The following is a 19,381-nucleotide window of genomic DNA, read 5'->3' on the forward strand; positions in this document are numbered from 1 at the left end:
TGTCTCCTTTCAACCATACCTGTTTGTTCCGGTGTATATGGGCAAGAAACTTGATGTATAACACCTGTTAAATGAAAATGAGTTGAAAGTTTGGAGTTGATGAATTCACCTCCTCCATCAAAATGAAAAACTTTGATTTCTTTGTTAAATTGTTTTTTAACATATTGTTTAAAAGATAGATAAGCATTAACAAAGTCAGATTTATGTTGTAAGGGAATGATCCATGTGTATTTAGAAAAATCATCAACCAAGCATGCATAATATTTGAATTTACTAATAGATAAGATAGGAGCAGGTCCCCATAAATCACAATGTATTTTTTCAAAGATAGAAGAGCTAGAGTGTTCAGAAGAAGAGAAAGGCAATTTAGTAAGTTTTCCCAATTGACAACTATCACAAAGATGTTCAGATTTCAAGGTTCCAACTACATCAATTAATCTTTTGTTCTTTAGTAATTGTAAAGCCTTTATTTGAGGATGTCCTAGACGTTGATGCCAAATGTCTGCTGATCCTGATTTGAAACGATTATAAAAATATGATTCTGGCCTAGGGGAAAGAACATATAAGTCACCCTTGCGCCTCCCGGTGATAATCGGTTTCCCTGTTTCTCATTCCTTAACACAAAAATCAACATTAGAAAACTCACAATTAACAGGAAATTGTCTTGTTAGTTGGCTTATAGAAAGCAATTTTTTTGTAAAATTAGGGACAAGTAAGACATCATGAAGAGGTAGAGTAATATTTTTTTGCTTAATGAATGTGTCTCCAATACCATGAATTGGGAGAGAAGAACCATCACCAATAAGCACAAAGTCTGTACCTGAATATTGTTGGATATTACTCAATATATTGGCTTTACCTGTCATGTGATTAGAGGCCCCGGTGTCAGAGGTCCATTCTTTTTCAGCAATTGTGTTGTCTAAGGTAAGGGCTGCAAGTGCTTGAGGTATATTATCAGATTGAGTTGGTTTCTTGGACACCCACCAACATATCTTATCTATATGGCCCATTTTATCACAATATTGACATTTTTCATTCTGATATTGTTCTCGTTCTGCAGGAGTCATACGACGTTGTCCGGGTGGTGGAGGACGTCTTTGTTGTGAGCTCATAAAGGTTTGGCTTTTATTTTGGTTCATGGGTTGTTGAGCCTGAAATCCTCTCCCAGTTGACGTGAAGGTTTGAGAATTTCTTTGATGTTGGGGGGAAAACTGACGAGATTGTTGTTGTTCGAGGAGATAGAAAACTTTCTCTTTGTCTGGGACAAGTTTCCTAATTGTAGCAAGGTTGTCGCATAAACCTTTGAAAGTGCGGATGTGTTCACCAATACTTTGATCATCTTCCTTGCGGAGGTATGTGATTTGTTGACGGAGTGTGAATTCACGTTCTTGCAAGTCTTCCGCATATGAATCTTTAAGTGCAATCCAAACGGCATGGGCAGTGTCTAAGCCAACAACGAGTCCAAGTGCTTCCTCAGAGAGTGTTCCAATTATCCACCCTCGAAGAAGACGATCTGTCTTGCGCCAAGCAATGAATTCGTCAGTTAATTTTGGAACAAAATTTTTTGTGTTTGTTGTGTCATTGGAATTTGGTGTGGTGTATTGAGGGGAGGCTGGATCATCATTCGTAAGGTGACCAACCAAGTCTTAATTTTCTGCTAATGCTAAGGCTTGTTCACGCCATAGTGGGTAGTTTGTAGGTGTGAGTCTCAGAGTGATGAAATTGCTAATATTTAGAGATAAGGAAGTCATGGTGTGGCAAGGTGTTCGCAAAGGCTCTAGATACCAAGAAGAAAACTGATAAATTGTATAACCTTTTTTTAAAAAATGTGAACACTCAGCATCCATACAAGAGATACAGGAGATAATTATATAGCATAATGTACAATGATTCTGCAATAAAGTAATTAAATGTGAATTGATTGCAGATTAGAAAATTCTAAATATAGAATAAATTTCCTAAATATGGTTAGCTGCAATATGGTTTATTTGTGAGATTGATTTGTGTCACTTAAAGCATATTAGTCTTCCAACAACTTTCCATTATTAGTAGCACAATCATAGGGATCTAGTTCCAGCGACTCCTTGTTTCCTTTTTTGCATGATTGTCATTATTAGTAGCACAATCACAGGGGTTTGTTTCCAATGACTCTTTGTTTCCTTTTTTTGCATGATTGTCATTATTAGTAGCACAATCATAGGGGTTTGTTTCCAATGACTCTTTGTTTCCTTTTTTTGCATGATTGTCATTATTAGTAGCACAATCATAGGGATTTGTTTCCAACTGCACTTTGTTTCCTTTTTCTGCATGATTGTCATCCAACAGCTGAATATTGTTAATAGGGCTATATGATGAATTGGAGTTTCTTGGACTATATGATGGGTAGATTTGGTTTTTCAAATATAAGTGGAGGAGTTGGATTTGTGAATGCCTTTTAACTACAATAGTTGTAGTTCTTGTAATCTGACAGCCCAACAACAAAATTCACACTCTCTTGAGGATTAAGACAAGGAGATTCCCTCTCTCATCTTCTTTTCCCAATTGCTAGAGAAGGTCTTGGTGGAATGATGAAGAGTGTAGTCCAAAATTTTCGGGCTATAAGGTTGGAGATTATCAAATTAAAACATCTCATCTATAATATGCATGATGCAATTTTGTTTGGGAACAATTTTGAAAAGAACATGGATTCATTTTGATGGAGGAGGTGAATTTTCGGAGGAGGGGTTTGTGCCTTTTATTTTCGGAGGAAATTTATGACGTTGCGTATTGGCTTTTTCTCTTTATTGCTCAATCCTCTAAATGTTATGCTGATATTTTATCTTTATAAAAGGGTTGCAGTGCTCCATGTCCTCTCTTTCGATATATCTCTTGCTTATAATAAAAATTGCAGGAAATTTTAGTAAAAAATCTTACCAAAAAAAACTCATCTCTATAAGATTAAAAGATCTTTCAATATATCGCTTACGGATATTTAAGATAAAAAAATTAAAAGAAAAGAAATAAATTTTTCTATAAGTTAAAATTATCTTATGCATAAATTAACTTGTAGGAAGAGCAAAAATTCCTTAGCTGTTTGTCATACCCTAATTTAATTCGGAGATCATTATTTATCGGCATACGACCTCCGTTTGACCACTTCAAAATGTTTAATACTCATTGGCATGGAATCCGTAAAGTTCCGGGACGCTTCGGATAAAAACACAAAAGCTGGGGTGAACTTATCAAACAAGAGGGGTGCACTTTAACCAGAACATTCTAGAGGGGGTGAACTTATCAATTATAGGGTGCATTTAGAAATTTTTCTCAAGAAGCCTCTGGGCGGCAACCACCTCCATTTTGTTAAAAAATGGCATCCGAGGCATCCGGGGCTTCCGTAAAATTTCTGAAAACCTTGGGTTAGCATATTTCACTTAATATTGGTGAAAGGGAAGAGAAAAAAAGATGAAAATCAAGTCTGAAACGCTCCTGTAAGGCTTCCGTAACTTTTTCATAAAGTATGAAAAGGGGAGTGAACTTAGTAATTGGGGTGCGCTCAGAAATCTTCCTCAAGAAGCCTCTGGGCGGCAAGCACCTCCTCATTTCTCCTATAAATAGGGGGAGGAGGCTGAGTTTCAAGGATCTTGGACCCCTATGCTATGCATTTCAGCTGTTTTGGGTGAAAAACGTGTCTCCATGAAGAAAATTCAAGCCGAGGAGCTTCCGTAACGCTTCCGAGACATTTCCGTGAACAAATCCGTGAAGATTTTCCGCCGTTCTTCACCGTTCTTCGTTCGTTCCTCGTTCGTTCTTCGGTCTTCAACCAGTAATTGTTCGAATCCGAGACTTTCAATTCATTTCTTGTTTTGTTTGCTTTCATCTTCATCTCGTTCACTTTCGATTTTCTTTTCTTCCGCTTTTTAACGAGCGTTTTACCGTTTATTTAAGTCGTTATCTCACCTAATAATTGATAAAATGAATTTCAACCGATCATTTGTGTTGTAATCTCGTTTAATCACTATTAAAATAAAATTCAACTGATCGTTCACGCTGTAACCTCGGTTAAATAAAAAAAGGAAAAATAATAATAAAATAATCAAAATATCTTGAAAAAAAATAATAATAAAATAGTCAAAATATTTTTGAATAAAATAATCAAAAAAATCAATCGGACGTTTTTCTTTGAAAGTTTCCTTGAATGAATTGACTAATAACCAAAGTGAAACTAAGGCTAAAATCAACTCACAAATCAAGCTTTGTCCGCAAAAGTCACTTAAAACCGTTTTAAGGTCCAACGCCTTAAACGGGCCTCTTTGCTTTTATCGGTTAACATGGACCATTCAAAAGTATAAAATCAACACGTAACTTTACCGCTTTTGCAAGAACTACGTAGGTCTGAGTTCTTCATCGTAATTGAGGATATGTAGGAGCAAAAACCCCGCTTTTGTCGGCCACCCCCAAGAGATCGTTAATGGTCTAACGCCTTAACGTTTCTCTCCTTTCAAAATCAAAAGATTGTTTAATGGTCCAACACCTTAAATGACCTTTGTTCAATTAAAATCTATCTTGCGAAAAAAGATAAAAACAACTTAACCAACGTTTAGTTTTGAAAGAACTACGTAGGTCTGATTTCCTCATCGCAATTGAGGATACGTAGGAGCGAAGAAAATACCTTTGTTGACCACAAAAAGATAAAAAAATACAAAAAGGCCCGTAAAAAGCTAAAAAAACATAAAAAAGGGAAAAATACATAAATTTTGAAGTCATGTCTTGCACACTTGATTAGGCTATCGTCGCTTGTGACGGACGGGTGGGGTGCTAATACCTTCCCCGTGCATAAAAACAACTCTCGAACCTTTCACACTTAAAGTTCGTACACCACACGTTCTGGTTTTTCCGACGTTTTCCTTGAATAAACGTTGGTGATGACTCCACACATTTTCCTCCCATGAAAGACGCACTCGTGAGCCTCGTGTCGCCCTCCCGCTGAAGAGTAGGTTGTGACACTGTTTTTTGTTACTCCCTTTGTAATTGAAAAAATTGAACCGTACTCTATCAAACATGAAAAGGGAGAGATGAGTACCTTTTGGCTAAACTCATCTCCATGAAGTATAGGGGCAAAGGAAATATGAGGGAGTACATCATGGAAATGTCCAATCTAGTATCAAAACTCAAGTCACTTAAATTAGAACTTGGTGAGGACATGCTCGTGCAATTGGTTTTGATCCCGCTTCCTGCGCACTTTGTGTAATTCAAAGTGAGTTATAATACTCAAAAGGACAAATGGTCCCCAATGAGCTTAATTATATCTCATTGTGTGCAAGAGGAGGAAAGGTTGTTGAGAGATAAGACTGAAAATGCTCACTTGACTTTGACAAAAAAAAAATTGGAAGAAGGTTGAGGAATATATATGCTACTAAATTTCTTACTTTAGTTTGTTCTAAAGTTATTTTGGCTTGTATATCGAAGGATACTTGGTGGGTGGATCCTGGTGCTACTACTCACATAAGTACACTTTGTAGGGTTTTTTTGGAGTCGACCACAAGTGATGATGAAAGATTCATCTTTGTGAGCGATGGCAAAAAGGTTACAGTAAAGACTATTGAAACTTTCAAATTGTAGTTGAAGACTAGATTTTATTTGGATTTGTTTGAGACTTTTGTTGTATTGGTGTCTTTGAGACGGAACTCGATTTCTATTTATAGTTTGGACAAATTTTCATTTTCTTGTTCATTTGGAAATAACAAAGTTAATTGATAGCAAAATTCAAATATTGTGGGATCTAGTTCTTTAATTGATAATCTTTACATGTTTGATGTTGTTAGTTCTTATAATAAAATATTGCAAACAAGTTCATGTAGTACAAACTGAAAAATGAATGAGAAGTTAGTCACCTTATGGCACAAGCGTTTAGGCCATATCTCTAAATATAGAATTTTGAGACTTGTGTCGGATGAGATTCTTGATCCCTTAGATTTATCGGATTTTGAAGTCTGTTTTGAATGCATAAAGGGAAAACGAACAAACATAAAGAAATTAGGTCTTGAAAGAGATAATGATGTCTTAGAAATAATATTTCATCTTGTTCATAGATGACTACTTGAGATACAATTACCTATATTTGATACATGAGAAGACCTAATCCCTAGACGTTTTCATGACTTTCAAGGCTAAAGTTGAACTTCAACTTGGAAAGAAAATTAAGGCAGTCAAATCTAACTGTGGTAGTGAATACTATGGCAGATAAGACGAATCAGGAGAACAACGTTAGGACCTTTTGTATTTTTCCTCAAAGAGTGTGGAATTGTTCCACAATACACTATGTCAGACAAAACTTAGCATGAATGGTGTAGCAGAACGAAGAAACCAAAATCTTAAGGATATGGTGAAGAGTATGATTAGTCATTTTTCTTTGCCAATGTCACTTTGGATAGAAGCCTTAAAGACTGTAGTTGACATCCTTAATAGGGTGCCAAGTAAAGCAGCTAACAAAACTCCTCATGAACTTTTGAGTAGCAAAAACGCATTAAACACTTGCATATTTGAGGTTGTCCAACTGAGGCATGGCCTTATAGACACATGAAATAAATTTGGATTCAAGAAAATTTAGTTATTATTTTGTTGGCTATAATGAACACTCTCGAGACTATAAGTTTTACAATCCGACTTCAAGATCCTTTTTCGAGAAGAGAAATGCTAGATTTCTTGTGGAAGTTGAGTTTGGGGGAAAGAGAATATAAGGAATGTTGTCTTTGAGGAAAAACTTATTATTGACAGTGATCGAGTCCTCATACCTATTATTGCTCAAGACATAATTCTAGTAATAGAAGACAATGTTCAAACTATTGTTGATGACACTGTTCTAGAACAAGACAACAATGAGATTCTCCATCAAATACCTATAAAGCAACCTCAACAACCATAAGAAGTTTCATTAAGGAGATCCATTAAAAAGAGGAGAAGTGCAATCCTAAATGATTATATTATATTTCTCCAAGAACATGAGGATGGTATTGGTTTAACAAAAGAAGATCCAATCAACTTTTGTCAAGCTATGCACAATTCTAACTCTAAGAAATGGATTGATGCCATGAAGGATGAGATGAAGTTTATGCAAGACAATGATGTTTGGCATCTTGTCGAATTGCCTGAAGGTGTGAAACCTATTTGGTTTACATGGATATTTAAAGGCCAAATGACTTATATCTTATTTTTTTTGGTTCATTTTGGTCTTTTATTTTTTTAAAAAGGTTCAAAATAGTCCTTCTGTTAGTTTGAAGTTAATGCCATTAACGATAAGCAAATATCAGTTGTTAAAAGCTTCCACAAAATGAAAAATAAGAAAGAAGAAGTAGTGTACCAACAATTTCATCCTTCACAAACCCTAGTCCTTTTTTCTCAAATTGAAAATCATAAACCTCAAACCCAAATTGAGATCTCCAAAATCACACAACTAACTCAACTTAAAAAGCCAATAGATCTTCAAGAATCAAAGTAAAGAGTGTGGATTGACCATTTTGTGAGTTGAGATGATAAAATGAAGAGGATGTTGTATAGGTGGTTGAAGGAAAGATAGGCTACACATTAAATTTTATATGGATAATGTTATATTGAATCTGATTCGTTAATTAAATTGTGAGAGGTTTATGATTTTTTATTTGGGAAAAAGAGAATTATGGTTTGTGAAGGATGAAATTGTTGATGCGTTGTTGCTTCTTCCATGTTTTTTGTTTTATGACGGCTTTTAGCCATTAGTATTTGATTATTGTTAATGTTGTTAACTTCAAAATAATGGAAGGATCACTTTGAATCTTTTTAAAAAAGATAAAGGAACAAAATGAATCAAAAAAAATAAGATAAGGGATCAAATAGGTCATTTGGCCATATTTAAAACCAAGATGGATTTAAAGGATAATATCGAGAGATATAACTTTAGTCTAGTCACTAAAGGCTTTACTCAGAAGAAAGACATTAACTATAAAGAAAAATTTTCTCCAGTGTCTTCAAAGGATTCTTTTAGAACTATTATGACACTAGTAGTTTATTTTGACCTAAAGCTACATCAGATGGATGTCAATATTGCATTTCTAAATGGTGACATTGAAGAAATGATTTATATGGGGCAACCAGAAAATTGTGTCAGGTAACTCAAAATATATGGTGTGCAAACTGAAGAAATCCATCTATGGTCTCAACCAAACTTCTTGTAATGGTATTACAAGTTCCATGAAGTCATTACCTCATACGGTTTTAAGGAAAATGTAGTTGATGTTGGTGTATATCATAAGTTCAGCGGGAATAAAAATATATTCTTGGTATTATATGTCAATGATATATTGCTTGCTAGCAATGATATAGGCTTCTTGCATGAGACCAAGAGATTTCTAACAAAAAAATTTGAAATGAAAGATCTTGGGGAAATTTCTTTTGTGTTAGGCATCAAGATACAAAGATATCTGATGAGAATCCTGAAACTGGCCAAATACAGGCTAAAGGCCCAAGTGGAGAAGGACAAAGTCCCCGAGTGGAGAAGGATGAAGGCCCAAGTGGAGAAGGATGAGGGCCCAGAGGCAGAGACACTATCAAGACTATTAATTGTTGCTGAAGGCCCAGATTAATTTGAAGGTCCATAATAAATATGTTCTATTTTTAATTTATAATTATTTTCATTGTAATTTTGGCCCAAACTGTTTAGAAGGCCCGTGTCTATTTTTATCTTTTTGTTCAGATACACTATAAGTATTGATTTTCATTTTCAATAAAGAAAACTTTTGGCATTTTCATAAAATTTGGTGAGAGTTTCTCTTTGGGTTCCTTGTTGAACCAATCTCAGACTTATCAAGGTAATCTTTGTTGCGTCTACCCTAACTTATCTTCCTTCACTGGAAGTGGCGTCATCCAAAACTTTGTAGCCTGTATCAAACGTTCTGCCCCGTAAGGTTCACATCATCTGGTATTAGAGCTTCGGCTCTTGATACAGGTTTTATCCTATCCTATTATTTTTCTTTGTAATTGTCCAGGTTCGTGTTTTGTCTTTGTTTTGTTATTTGTTTTCTTGTTTGCGTCTTGTTGCATTCTTGTTTGTGTCTTTGTTTCGTTCTTGTTCTTGTCACGTTTTTTGTTCTTGTTCTTGTGTCTTTCAGACTTTGTATCCAAAAAAAAATCTGTTTGAGTTATGTTTCAAGTAAAAAAAAAGTTGCAAAAATTTAAAAAAAAAAAGAGGAAAAAAAGAAAGAAAGTGGGTGTTTGATCTTTGAACACGAAATTGAGGCAGTTAGAGGCTTTTTTTGGCAGAAAATCGTGTACCAAATTCCCTTATCTGGATTCTCCTTTGAATTCTGAGCGTTTTGATATATAGTGGGCCTCAAATGGACAACCGTAACAAAAGTTATGAGCATTTGAAGTTTACTGGTCATATCTGTTATCTTATATGTTATCTTATCTATTATCCTATCTGTTATCATATTTGTTCTCCAAATTAAATCTAATTTGTTATCCAAATACAATCTAATCTATTATCCAAATTAAATCTAATAAATTATCCAAATCAAATCTAATCTTTTATTCAAATCAAATCCAATCTGCTATCCAAATCAAGTCCAAGTTGTTATCCTAAATCAAATCGGTTACTCAGTCTGTGACAATTATATTGTCTTTCCTTTTATTTTATATTACCTTGTGTGTCTAATTTGGTCCATCCAGGAACTTAAGAGGGAACACGAGTGGTAAAAGGCAAGAGGGAATACATTACACAAAAGCCTATATTGAGAGCATCAAACACGAGTGAACTACTATCAAAGAGAGAAACATGTGAGTAGAGTGTGGTAAGGTCCTGAATCTTTTTTTTAATTTACTGCAAAATTCTTTGTTCCTTAATCATGGCAGGAGCTGGTGACAATGGTGGTGTATATCATCAACTGGACGGATTTCAGCGCTTATTACTAGACGCGATGACTACACAAATGCAACGTTTGTTGAAACGTAACAATGAAGAGCTCTACAGGAAAATAGAAGGACTAGAGCACCAAATGAATCCAAATGCTGGGAGACCTTATGGTGGCAACAGAAGGGTCAATGATGGATCAAACTGAATAGAGGGGCAAGACAGAATTGAGGGAGTAAAACTCAATGTATCCTCTTTTATAGGTAGGAGTGACCCAAACGCCTACCTTACCTAGGAGATGAAGATTCAGCATGTATTCTCCTACAATGATTATCCGGAAGAGCAGAAGGTGAAGTTAGCAGCAGCTACATTCTCAGACTATGCCCTTGTTTGGTGGAAGAAAAATCAAAGAGAGATGAAGAGAGAAGAAGGGTGGGAGATAGATACATGGTCTGAGATGAGAAGGGTTATGCGAAAGAGGTATGTTCCAACTAGTTACAGTAGAACCATGCGACAGAAACTCCAGAGGTTATCCCAGGGATGTTTGATTGTTGAGGACAAGGAGATGGAGATGGCACTAGTGAGGGCCAACATTGAAGAGGACACCAAAGCAGTGCATGATGGCTTCACCAACAAGATTTCTTTCCAACACCATGACCAGAAAATTATTCATAAACCTCTATTCCTCAGAGAAGTGTGTGAAGACCAAATCAGAAGGAGAGAAGAGAGAGAACAAGAGAGAGACAATAGTGAGGCACCACAGAGGAATAGAAAAAGGAAGAGTGATACACTTGAGAGATGGAGTGATACACAAGAGAGAGAGAGTGAGTGATAATTCTAATCAGTTAACTATTTATGTTTCTCCTAGTGTTCAACCCTTATTGCAGGAATTTAAAGATATCTTTCCCAAGGAGATTGCTCATGGACTTCCACCTTCAAGAAGCATAGAACATCAAGTTGATCTCCTTCCAGAAGCTTCATTGCCTAATAGGCCAACTTACAATAGCAAGCCCCAAGAGACTCAGCATAAGGATGCACAGTCCAAAGTTGAGTATGTGAAAAGATTGTATAACCAAGAGAAGGTGCAAATTACAAAGAAGAATGAAAGCTATGATAAGCAAGCCAACAAGAAAAGGAAGGAAGTGGTACTTGAACCCGGTGATGATCTTGGACATTTGAGGACAAATGTTTTCCGAGAAGGAGGGAATGATGAGAATCCTGAAACTGGCCAAATACAGGCTAAAGGCCCAAGTGGAGAAGGACGAAGGCCCAAGGGGAGAAGGACAAAGCCCCCGAGTGGAGAAGGATGAAGGCCCAGAGGCAGAGACAATATCAAGACTATTAATTATTGCTGAAGGCCCAGATTAATTTGAAGGTCCATAATAAATATGTTCTATTTTTAATTTATAATTATTTTCATTGTAATTTTGGCCCAAACTGTTTGGAAGGTCCATGTCTATTTTTATCTTTTTGTTCATATACATTATAAGTATTGATTTTTTGTTTTCAATAAAGAAAACTTTTGGCATTTTCATAAAATTTGGTGAGAGCTTCTCTCTGGGTTACTTGTTGAACCAATCTCAGACTTATCAAGGTAATCCTTGTGGCGTCTACCTTGACTTATCTTCCTTCACCAAAAGTGGCGTCTACCTTGACTTATCTTCCTTAACCGGAAGTGGCGTCATCCAAATCTTTGTAGCCTGTATCAAGCGATCCGCTCCTAGTCAGGTTCACATCAGTATCCTAAGGTTCTCACAAGAGAGCTATATCAATAAGGACCTAGATATATTCAACATGAAAGATAGTAAACTAGGAGATACCGCAATAGCGAAAGAAGACAAATTCAATCTTAAGCAATGCCTTAATAATGACCTTGAAAGAACTGTCATGCAAAAGATTCCCTATGTAGGAAGTTTGATATACACTTAAGTTTGTACTCGTCCCGACATAGCATTTGTCATAGGAGTTCTAGGCAAATACTTGAGTGATCTTGGAATGCAGCACTAGAAGGCAACAAAGGACGTGATGTGTTACTTGAAGAGAACAAAAGGGTACATTTTCACTTGTCAGAAGTGTGATAATTTAGAGATTATTAGTTACTCAAACTCTAATTTTGTTGGATGTCAAGATGAAAAAGGCTCCACATCTGGATACATATATATGGTAGCTAGAGAAGTCATCTCTTTAAAGTCTGCTAAATAGACTCTTATCACTTCTTCAACCATGGTTGTAAAGTTTGTTGCATGTTTTGAGGCATCCAACTGATGCATAAAAATAGTGCTCGCATAAGGGTAAGTGTGTCCTATGTAGTTGTAACAGTGGACTAAAAGTTTGATTATCGAACCCTAGAGAACAATTGTATTCCCAAATAGTCAAAATTATTAAACTAAACAGTTTAGATAATTCAATAGAAGATTTAAGTATTTTTAAGGTTTTTGTTTTTTTAAAAGAAAACCAATAAACTATTGTAGAAAATATTTAAGTGATAGCCAAAACGGCTAGGGATTATGATTCACTAGTGCCAAATTTCTCCCAATCCCAGTTCTAATGAAGTTCCTTCCACAGTTAATTATCGATTCCCAAAGTCCATAATCAAGGTCGAAGGATGCTCCTTGCCTTAAATCCATACCCCAATGATCATGGTTATATCAATTTAAGTCAAATGATAAAATCAATTCCATGGATGATCAATTAAAGATTAACTAATCTATTGAAGATTACCTAAACAGTTTCATCATGCAGTTTGGTGTAAAACATTCTCTACCTACGTTTACCCAACATACGCAGATGATCACCATAATACATTCGATTGAGCATAGGATTCATCAGTTTCTAAATAAACAATAAGAATAAGGAATAAAATTAATTAACATAAAATATTGAGAAATTTCATTAAGAATAGGGAAAGGAATACAATTGAATAGTTACATCATAACCCCGGAATAGGGTGACTAGCCATTCATGATTAGAGCACAACCCATAATTCTATATCAAGTAGACATAGACATCAAAAAGGTAGGAATAATGATCATGATCCGTCCTCACAGGTTTGACCACGCTTCAAAGCTCTCAAAACCCCTCAAGATTCTCTCAAAATTTGTGAAAAGATAAAAAGTGTTAAAGATACAATATAAAAAGTGTCAATTAGAAAAGGCGCACTACGACCATGATGAAATTCACCACAGCTGTGGTAAAAAATTCATGACACTGAAGCTTTGGAGTGTTATGGATTGACTACGGCCCTTATGAGTTGACTACAGTCGTGATGGACTTTACTAAGATTGTTGTCAAAGGGTTGGCATTAATGTTCTGGAGGGCAATTATCCTTTTGTCATGGTTGTGTTGCTTACCACAATCATTATCACATGTAGAGACTGTAGAAGCAAATGACTTTGATGTTTTGATGATGATCATGATGATTTGATGCAAATGATTCAAGAATACAAGCCACAACATCAAGATGATCACTAGTATTTTTAGAAGGGAATTCCTAATTGATTTAGCAAAGGTTTGGCCAAGTAATTTGAGTTAAAAAGTGTTTTTCAAGAGATTTACTCTCTGGTAATCGATTACCAGAGGGTGTAATCGATTACCAGTGGCCAAAAATGGTTTACAACAGCTACTAAATATTTGAATTCAAATTTTAGACTGTGTAATCGATTACACCATATTGGTAATCGATTACCAGCAGTTAATAAACGTTTTAATTCAAATATTAAAGCCTGTAATCGATTACACAATTATTGTAATCAATTACCAGAGGAGATTTTTAGAAAATAACTTTCAAGAGTCACATCTATTCAAATGGTTTATGAATGGCCATCAAAGGTCTATTTATATGTGACTTGGAAACATGAATCAAGAGAGAGTTTTTTATTGCCCAAAAAGTTTTATCCTCTCAAAAGATTAAGAGAGTTTTTCTAAATTGAAATGTCTTATCCTCTCAAAGAATTCCTTGGTTAAACACTTGCATATTCAAATAAGGAATTGTGATTGATCTTCATTGTACAATCTGTCTCTTTCAAGAGAGATTTCTTCTTCTTTTCTTTTTACTTCTGAAAAGGGGTTAAGAGACCGAGGGTCTCTTGTTGTAAAGGATTCCTGAACACAAGGGAAGGGTTGTCCCTGTGTGATTCAGACTTTGTAAAGGATTTTACAAAGAGAGTGGAAAATCTCAAGTGGGTTGCTTGAGGACTGGACGTAGGCACAGGAAGTGACCGAACCAGTATAAATCAAGTTTGCATTTCTCTCTTCCCTTAAACTTCTTTTATTTATTATTATTTATCTTTTGCCTTTAAAGAAGTTTATTCTGAATTGTCTTTTGAGTAATTCATGTTAAGGGTGCATTGTTAATCTAAAAAGAGAGAGCGAAATTTTAAATTGGGGAATAGTTCTTGTTATCTTAATTCAACCCCCCTTCTTAAGATAACTGAGGCCATTTGTCCAACAAGTGGTATCAGAGCGGGATTCTTGTATAAAGTTTAAAAACTTCAAGAATAGATATGGCCTCATCCAACTTTCCATTTCTTGAGGGAAATTCTATTAATAGGCCTCTTATGTTCAATGGTGAGGGTTATCACTATTGGAAAACCCGAATGCAGATCCTTATTGAAGCCATAGATTTAAATATATGGGAAGCCATTGAAGTTGGTCCTTTTATTCCTACAAAGGTAGTGGGAAATGCAACTATAGAAAAACCAAGAGAAGAATGGAATGATGATGAAAGAAGAAAGGTTCAATACAATTTAAAGGCCAAAAATATAATCACTTCTGCATTAGGCATGGATGAATTTTTTAGAGTCTCAAATTGTAAAAATGCAAAAGAAATGTGGGATACATTGCAAGTAACCTATGAAGGCACAACTGGTGTCAAGAGATCTAGAATAAACACTCTCACACATGAATATGAACTGTTCAAAATGTTTCAATATGAGACCATAGAAGATATGCAAAAGAGATTTACTCATATAGTTAATCATCTTGCATCATTGGGAAAAATATTTCCTAATGAAGATCTTATTAGCAAAGTGTTGAGATGTTTAAGCAGGCAATGGCAACCAAAAGTAACAGCAATTGCAGAATCAAGAGATCCCACTAATATGTCTCTTGCCACTCTCTTTGGAAAACTTCAAGAACATGAAATGGAACTTATGAGACTCCATCAACATGAAGAGAATGATATAAAGAGAAAAAGAATAGCATTCAGAGCCTCATCATCTTTTATTCAAGAAGAAAGTGACAAAGAGGACTTGACTGAAACAGAAGAAGAAGATGATGATTTCAGACTCTTTGTGAAAAGGTTCAATAAATTTCTGAGAAACAAAAGAAATAAAAGAAAATCAAACATCAATATAAAGAAGAAAGAAGAAGACTCCTCCTTAGCCCCATCATGCTATGAAAGTAATCAACCTTGGCACATGAGATCCGATTATCTTGTCTTTGAAAGAAGAATTGAAAAATTCGACAAGAGGAATCTCAAAGAAAAGAAAGAAAAGAAAGCATAGATCACTTGGGAAGAAAATAAAAAAAAAATTCTTCAAGTGATTCAGAAAAATAAAATCATAAATCTGGGTATCATGATGAAAGACTATGAAAACGGAGAAGAGCAAAAGCGATACATTGATAACAATTTCTCCAAACACATGGCATACATCAAAGTTTATTCAACAAACAAAGGCCACTTGATCAATAAGCCCAACAAGTAATATCAAATGATACCAACAGGTCACTTGTCTTTGATTGATTACTTTGATGATCTTTGATTGATTACTTTGATGATTTTTGTTAACTTTTGAATGAGTTTTTGATGCTTGTTTACTCCTTAAATATTTGATTTTCATTAATATTTTTTTATTTTATAGTTATGTAGAAAAACCTGAAAATTATCCTGTCATAGGAACAAAATGGGTTTTTAGAAATAAATTAGATAAACATGGCATAGTAAGAAACAAAACAGTGTTGCTTTATCCACTGCTGAAGCGGAATATATCTCTGCCGGCAGTTGTTGTGCACAGATTTTATGGATGAAGCATCAATTATCTGACTATGGTATCCTTCTTGATCGCATACCTATTAGGTGTCATAATACTAGTGCCATAAATCTATCCAAAAACCCTATACAACATTCTAGAATGAAACATAAAGAAATTAGGCACCATTTTCTAAGAGACCATGTTCTAAAGGGAGATTGTTTGCTAGAGTTTGTTGATACAAAGAATCAGCTTGCTGATATCTTTACAAAACCTCTCCCAAAGGATATATTCTTTTCAATAAGAAGAGAATTAGGCCTTTTAGACCTTAGTGATTTGGATAGGTAAAGTTTTTTTATTGTCTTTGATTATGTTTTGATGATTGCTTTTGTTTGATTGTGTTTAATTGTAAGTATTTGATTATATTTTATTGGTGTGTGTTAATTGTTTGATTAATACTTGTTTGAATGAATTAAATACATATTAGTGATGATGATTGATAGTGTTAGATATATTTAGCATAAACATAGGTTATTTTAGAGGAACTAGTCTAGTTTATGCTCTGGTAATCGATTACCATCTAGTGTAATCGATTACACAAGAACAGGCAGCCTGTAATCGATTACAACATCCTGTAATCGATTACCAGAAGGCTTATTACTCTTGTAATCGATTACCAAGCCTTGTAATCGATTACAACTCGTCCTCGTCTATAAATACTCACGAAATCAGAGTTGCTGCGCAGCCAAGGCTTTCCCTCACGCGTCCTCCATACCTAAATCTTCCAACCTTCGTATCTCACTCAATTCTTCACCAAATCACGTCCCGTAAAGCCCAATCTTCCTCTTTTTCACTCCTCTTTCACTTCCATCGATTAAAATCTACTAAAAAATCATCAAATGGCAGAGCCATCGAAGAAGAGAAAGGGATCATCCTCCACCGCCGCTGCTGCTGCCCATCGCCGCCACGGACCATCTGAAGCACCCACAGCACCTATTCATCCTTCTTTGTCATCTCCAAGATCATCAACATTGTTTTCATCTGATGATCAGCGTCTACGGTACCTTTCTCAGTTTTCTTCTAGAATAATCTTAGACCCTAAGTACCTAGACGTAGAATTCTTTAATGATGAAACGTTTGATTGCTATCAAGTGTTTCAAAATTCTGGTCTTGTTGATTTCATGTCATTAAAATTTCCATATTATCCTGAACTTGTAAAGGTCTTCTACTGCAATTTAAAAATTCAGGATGGCATTATTGTTTCTGAGGTGCATGGTATTTCTATGGTCATTGATCAGTCACTATTCTTTTCTTTGACTCATTTACCCAGTCAAGGTGCACCTTTTGAGGGCACCATTGTTGATGACTGGAAATTCGATTATTCGAGTCATGATGCTCGTCGCATGGTCTGTAATGATCAAGCTGAAATTACCGGTAGATTGTTGGCCGGGTCATTAACATTTGATAATCGCATCATGCACTATATCATTGTTAGGATTTTTCTTCCTCGGTCTTCAAATTTAGCACAAGCCTCTGAGGAGGATTTGATTCTTATGTGGGCTTTTCTTACCGGTCGTCAGATCGACTGGGCCCATTTGGTTCGGTACCGAATGCATAAGGCATTACGGGCCAATGCACCTCCTCCTTATCCACATTTGATTACTCTGTTTTTGCATCATTTTCAAATTCTGCTTGATGATGAGCCATTTGTTCAAGTCAAGCGTTCCTTTGCTATTGGTGCTGGTGCTGTGACTTCCTTTGGTTACCGTAAGGATCGGAATGGTCAATGGCTGAAAAAAGACGCACTCCCTCCTCAAGATGAGCGTACTCCTTCACCTCCTCCTCAGCGTGAAGATTCAGCACTCCTGAATGAAGTCCTTACCGAATTACGAGGTCTTCGTTCTTATGTTGGTGAACGTTTCGACTCATTGGATACACGCTTTGCCGGCATGGATATTCGCCTCACACAAGTTGAAGAAGATGTCTCCTTCATCCGTAGTTGCTTTGATCCACCACCACCGCCTCCATCATCCTCTTAGATTAATTGTTATTATTATTATGACTGAGTCTTATTAGTAATTAAGTATTCTCAGTACTTTGTTTTATCGCCGTGTATTTGGCTTTTTGTTGCTCTAGTTATCGTACTATTGCACTATTATTATATTTCAGGACTTTGCTTTGGTTGGTTATAACAATGTGTGGATTTATTTTGGTTTCATGTTTGGCTATGTTTGGATTTTGTTTGTATTGCTTAGTTCTTTTTTATGTTGCCAAAGGGGGAGAGAACTTGAGAGAGCTTGGGTTAGAAATCAATTAGAATTAAGTAAAATTAGGCATACATGCCAAAAGATAGGTGGAGTAAGGGTTGTGTGAACGTGCTATCATATTGTATATAGCTTGTCTTGATTTCAGGGATTGTCATCATCAAAAAGGGGGAGATTGTAGAAGGAGATTGTAGAAGATCTTTGATGTTTTGATGATGATCAAAAAGCTTAGAAATCAAGTGATAAAAGTTAGAAATCAAGTGATCATCAATTCCAAAACATAGGGGGAGTAAACGCAAATTTTATATATATATATATATATATATATATATATATACATTGTTTGCTTGAATCTTGATTTCAGGGGACTTATATTGTCATCATCAAAAAGGGGGAGATTGTAGAAGCAAATGACTTTGATGTTTTGATGATGATCATGACGATTTGATGCAAATGATTCAAGAATACAAGCCACAACATCAAGATGATCACTAGTATTTTTAGAAGGGAATTCCTAATTGATTTAGCAAAGGTTTGGCCAAGTAATTTGAGTTAAAAAGTGTTTTTCAAGAGATTTACTCTCTGGTAATCGATTACCAGAGGATGTAATCGATTACCAGTGGCCAAAAATGGTTTACAACAGCTACTAAATATTTGAATTCAAATTTTAGACTGTGTAATCGATTACACCATATTGGTAATCGATTACCAGCAGTTAATAAACGTTTTAATTCAAATATTAAAGCCTGTAATCGATTACACAATTATTGTAATCGATTACCAGAGGAGATTTTTAGAAAATAACTTTCAAGAGTCACATCTATTCAAATGGTTTATGAATGGCCATCAAAGGTCTATTTATATGTGACTTGGAAACATGAATCAAGAGAGAGTTTTTTATTGCCCAAAAAGTTTTATCCTCTCAAAAGATTAAGAGAGTTTTTCTAAATTGAAATGTCTTATCCTCTCAAAGAATTCCTTGGTCAAACACTTGCATATTCAAATAAGGAATTGTGATTGATCTTCATTGTACAATCTGTCTCTTTCAAGAGAGATTTCTTCTTCTTTTCTTTTTACTTCTGAAAAGGGGTTAAGAGACCGAGGGTCTCTTGTTGTAAAGGATTCCTGAACACAAGGGAAGGGTTGTCCCTGTGTGATTCAGACTTTGTAAAGGATTTTACAAAGAGAGTGGAAAATCTCAAGTGGGTTGCTTGAGGACTAGACGTAGGCACAGGAAGTGACCGAACCAGTATAAATCAAGTTTGCATTTCTCTCTTCCCTTAAACTTC

Source organism: Glycine soja, chromosome 2 (assembly GCF_004193775.1).
Source record: "Glycine soja cultivar W05 chromosome 2, ASM419377v2, whole genome shotgun sequence".
Taxonomy (NCBI): Eukaryota; Viridiplantae; Streptophyta; class Magnoliopsida; order Fabales; family Fabaceae; genus Glycine; species Glycine soja.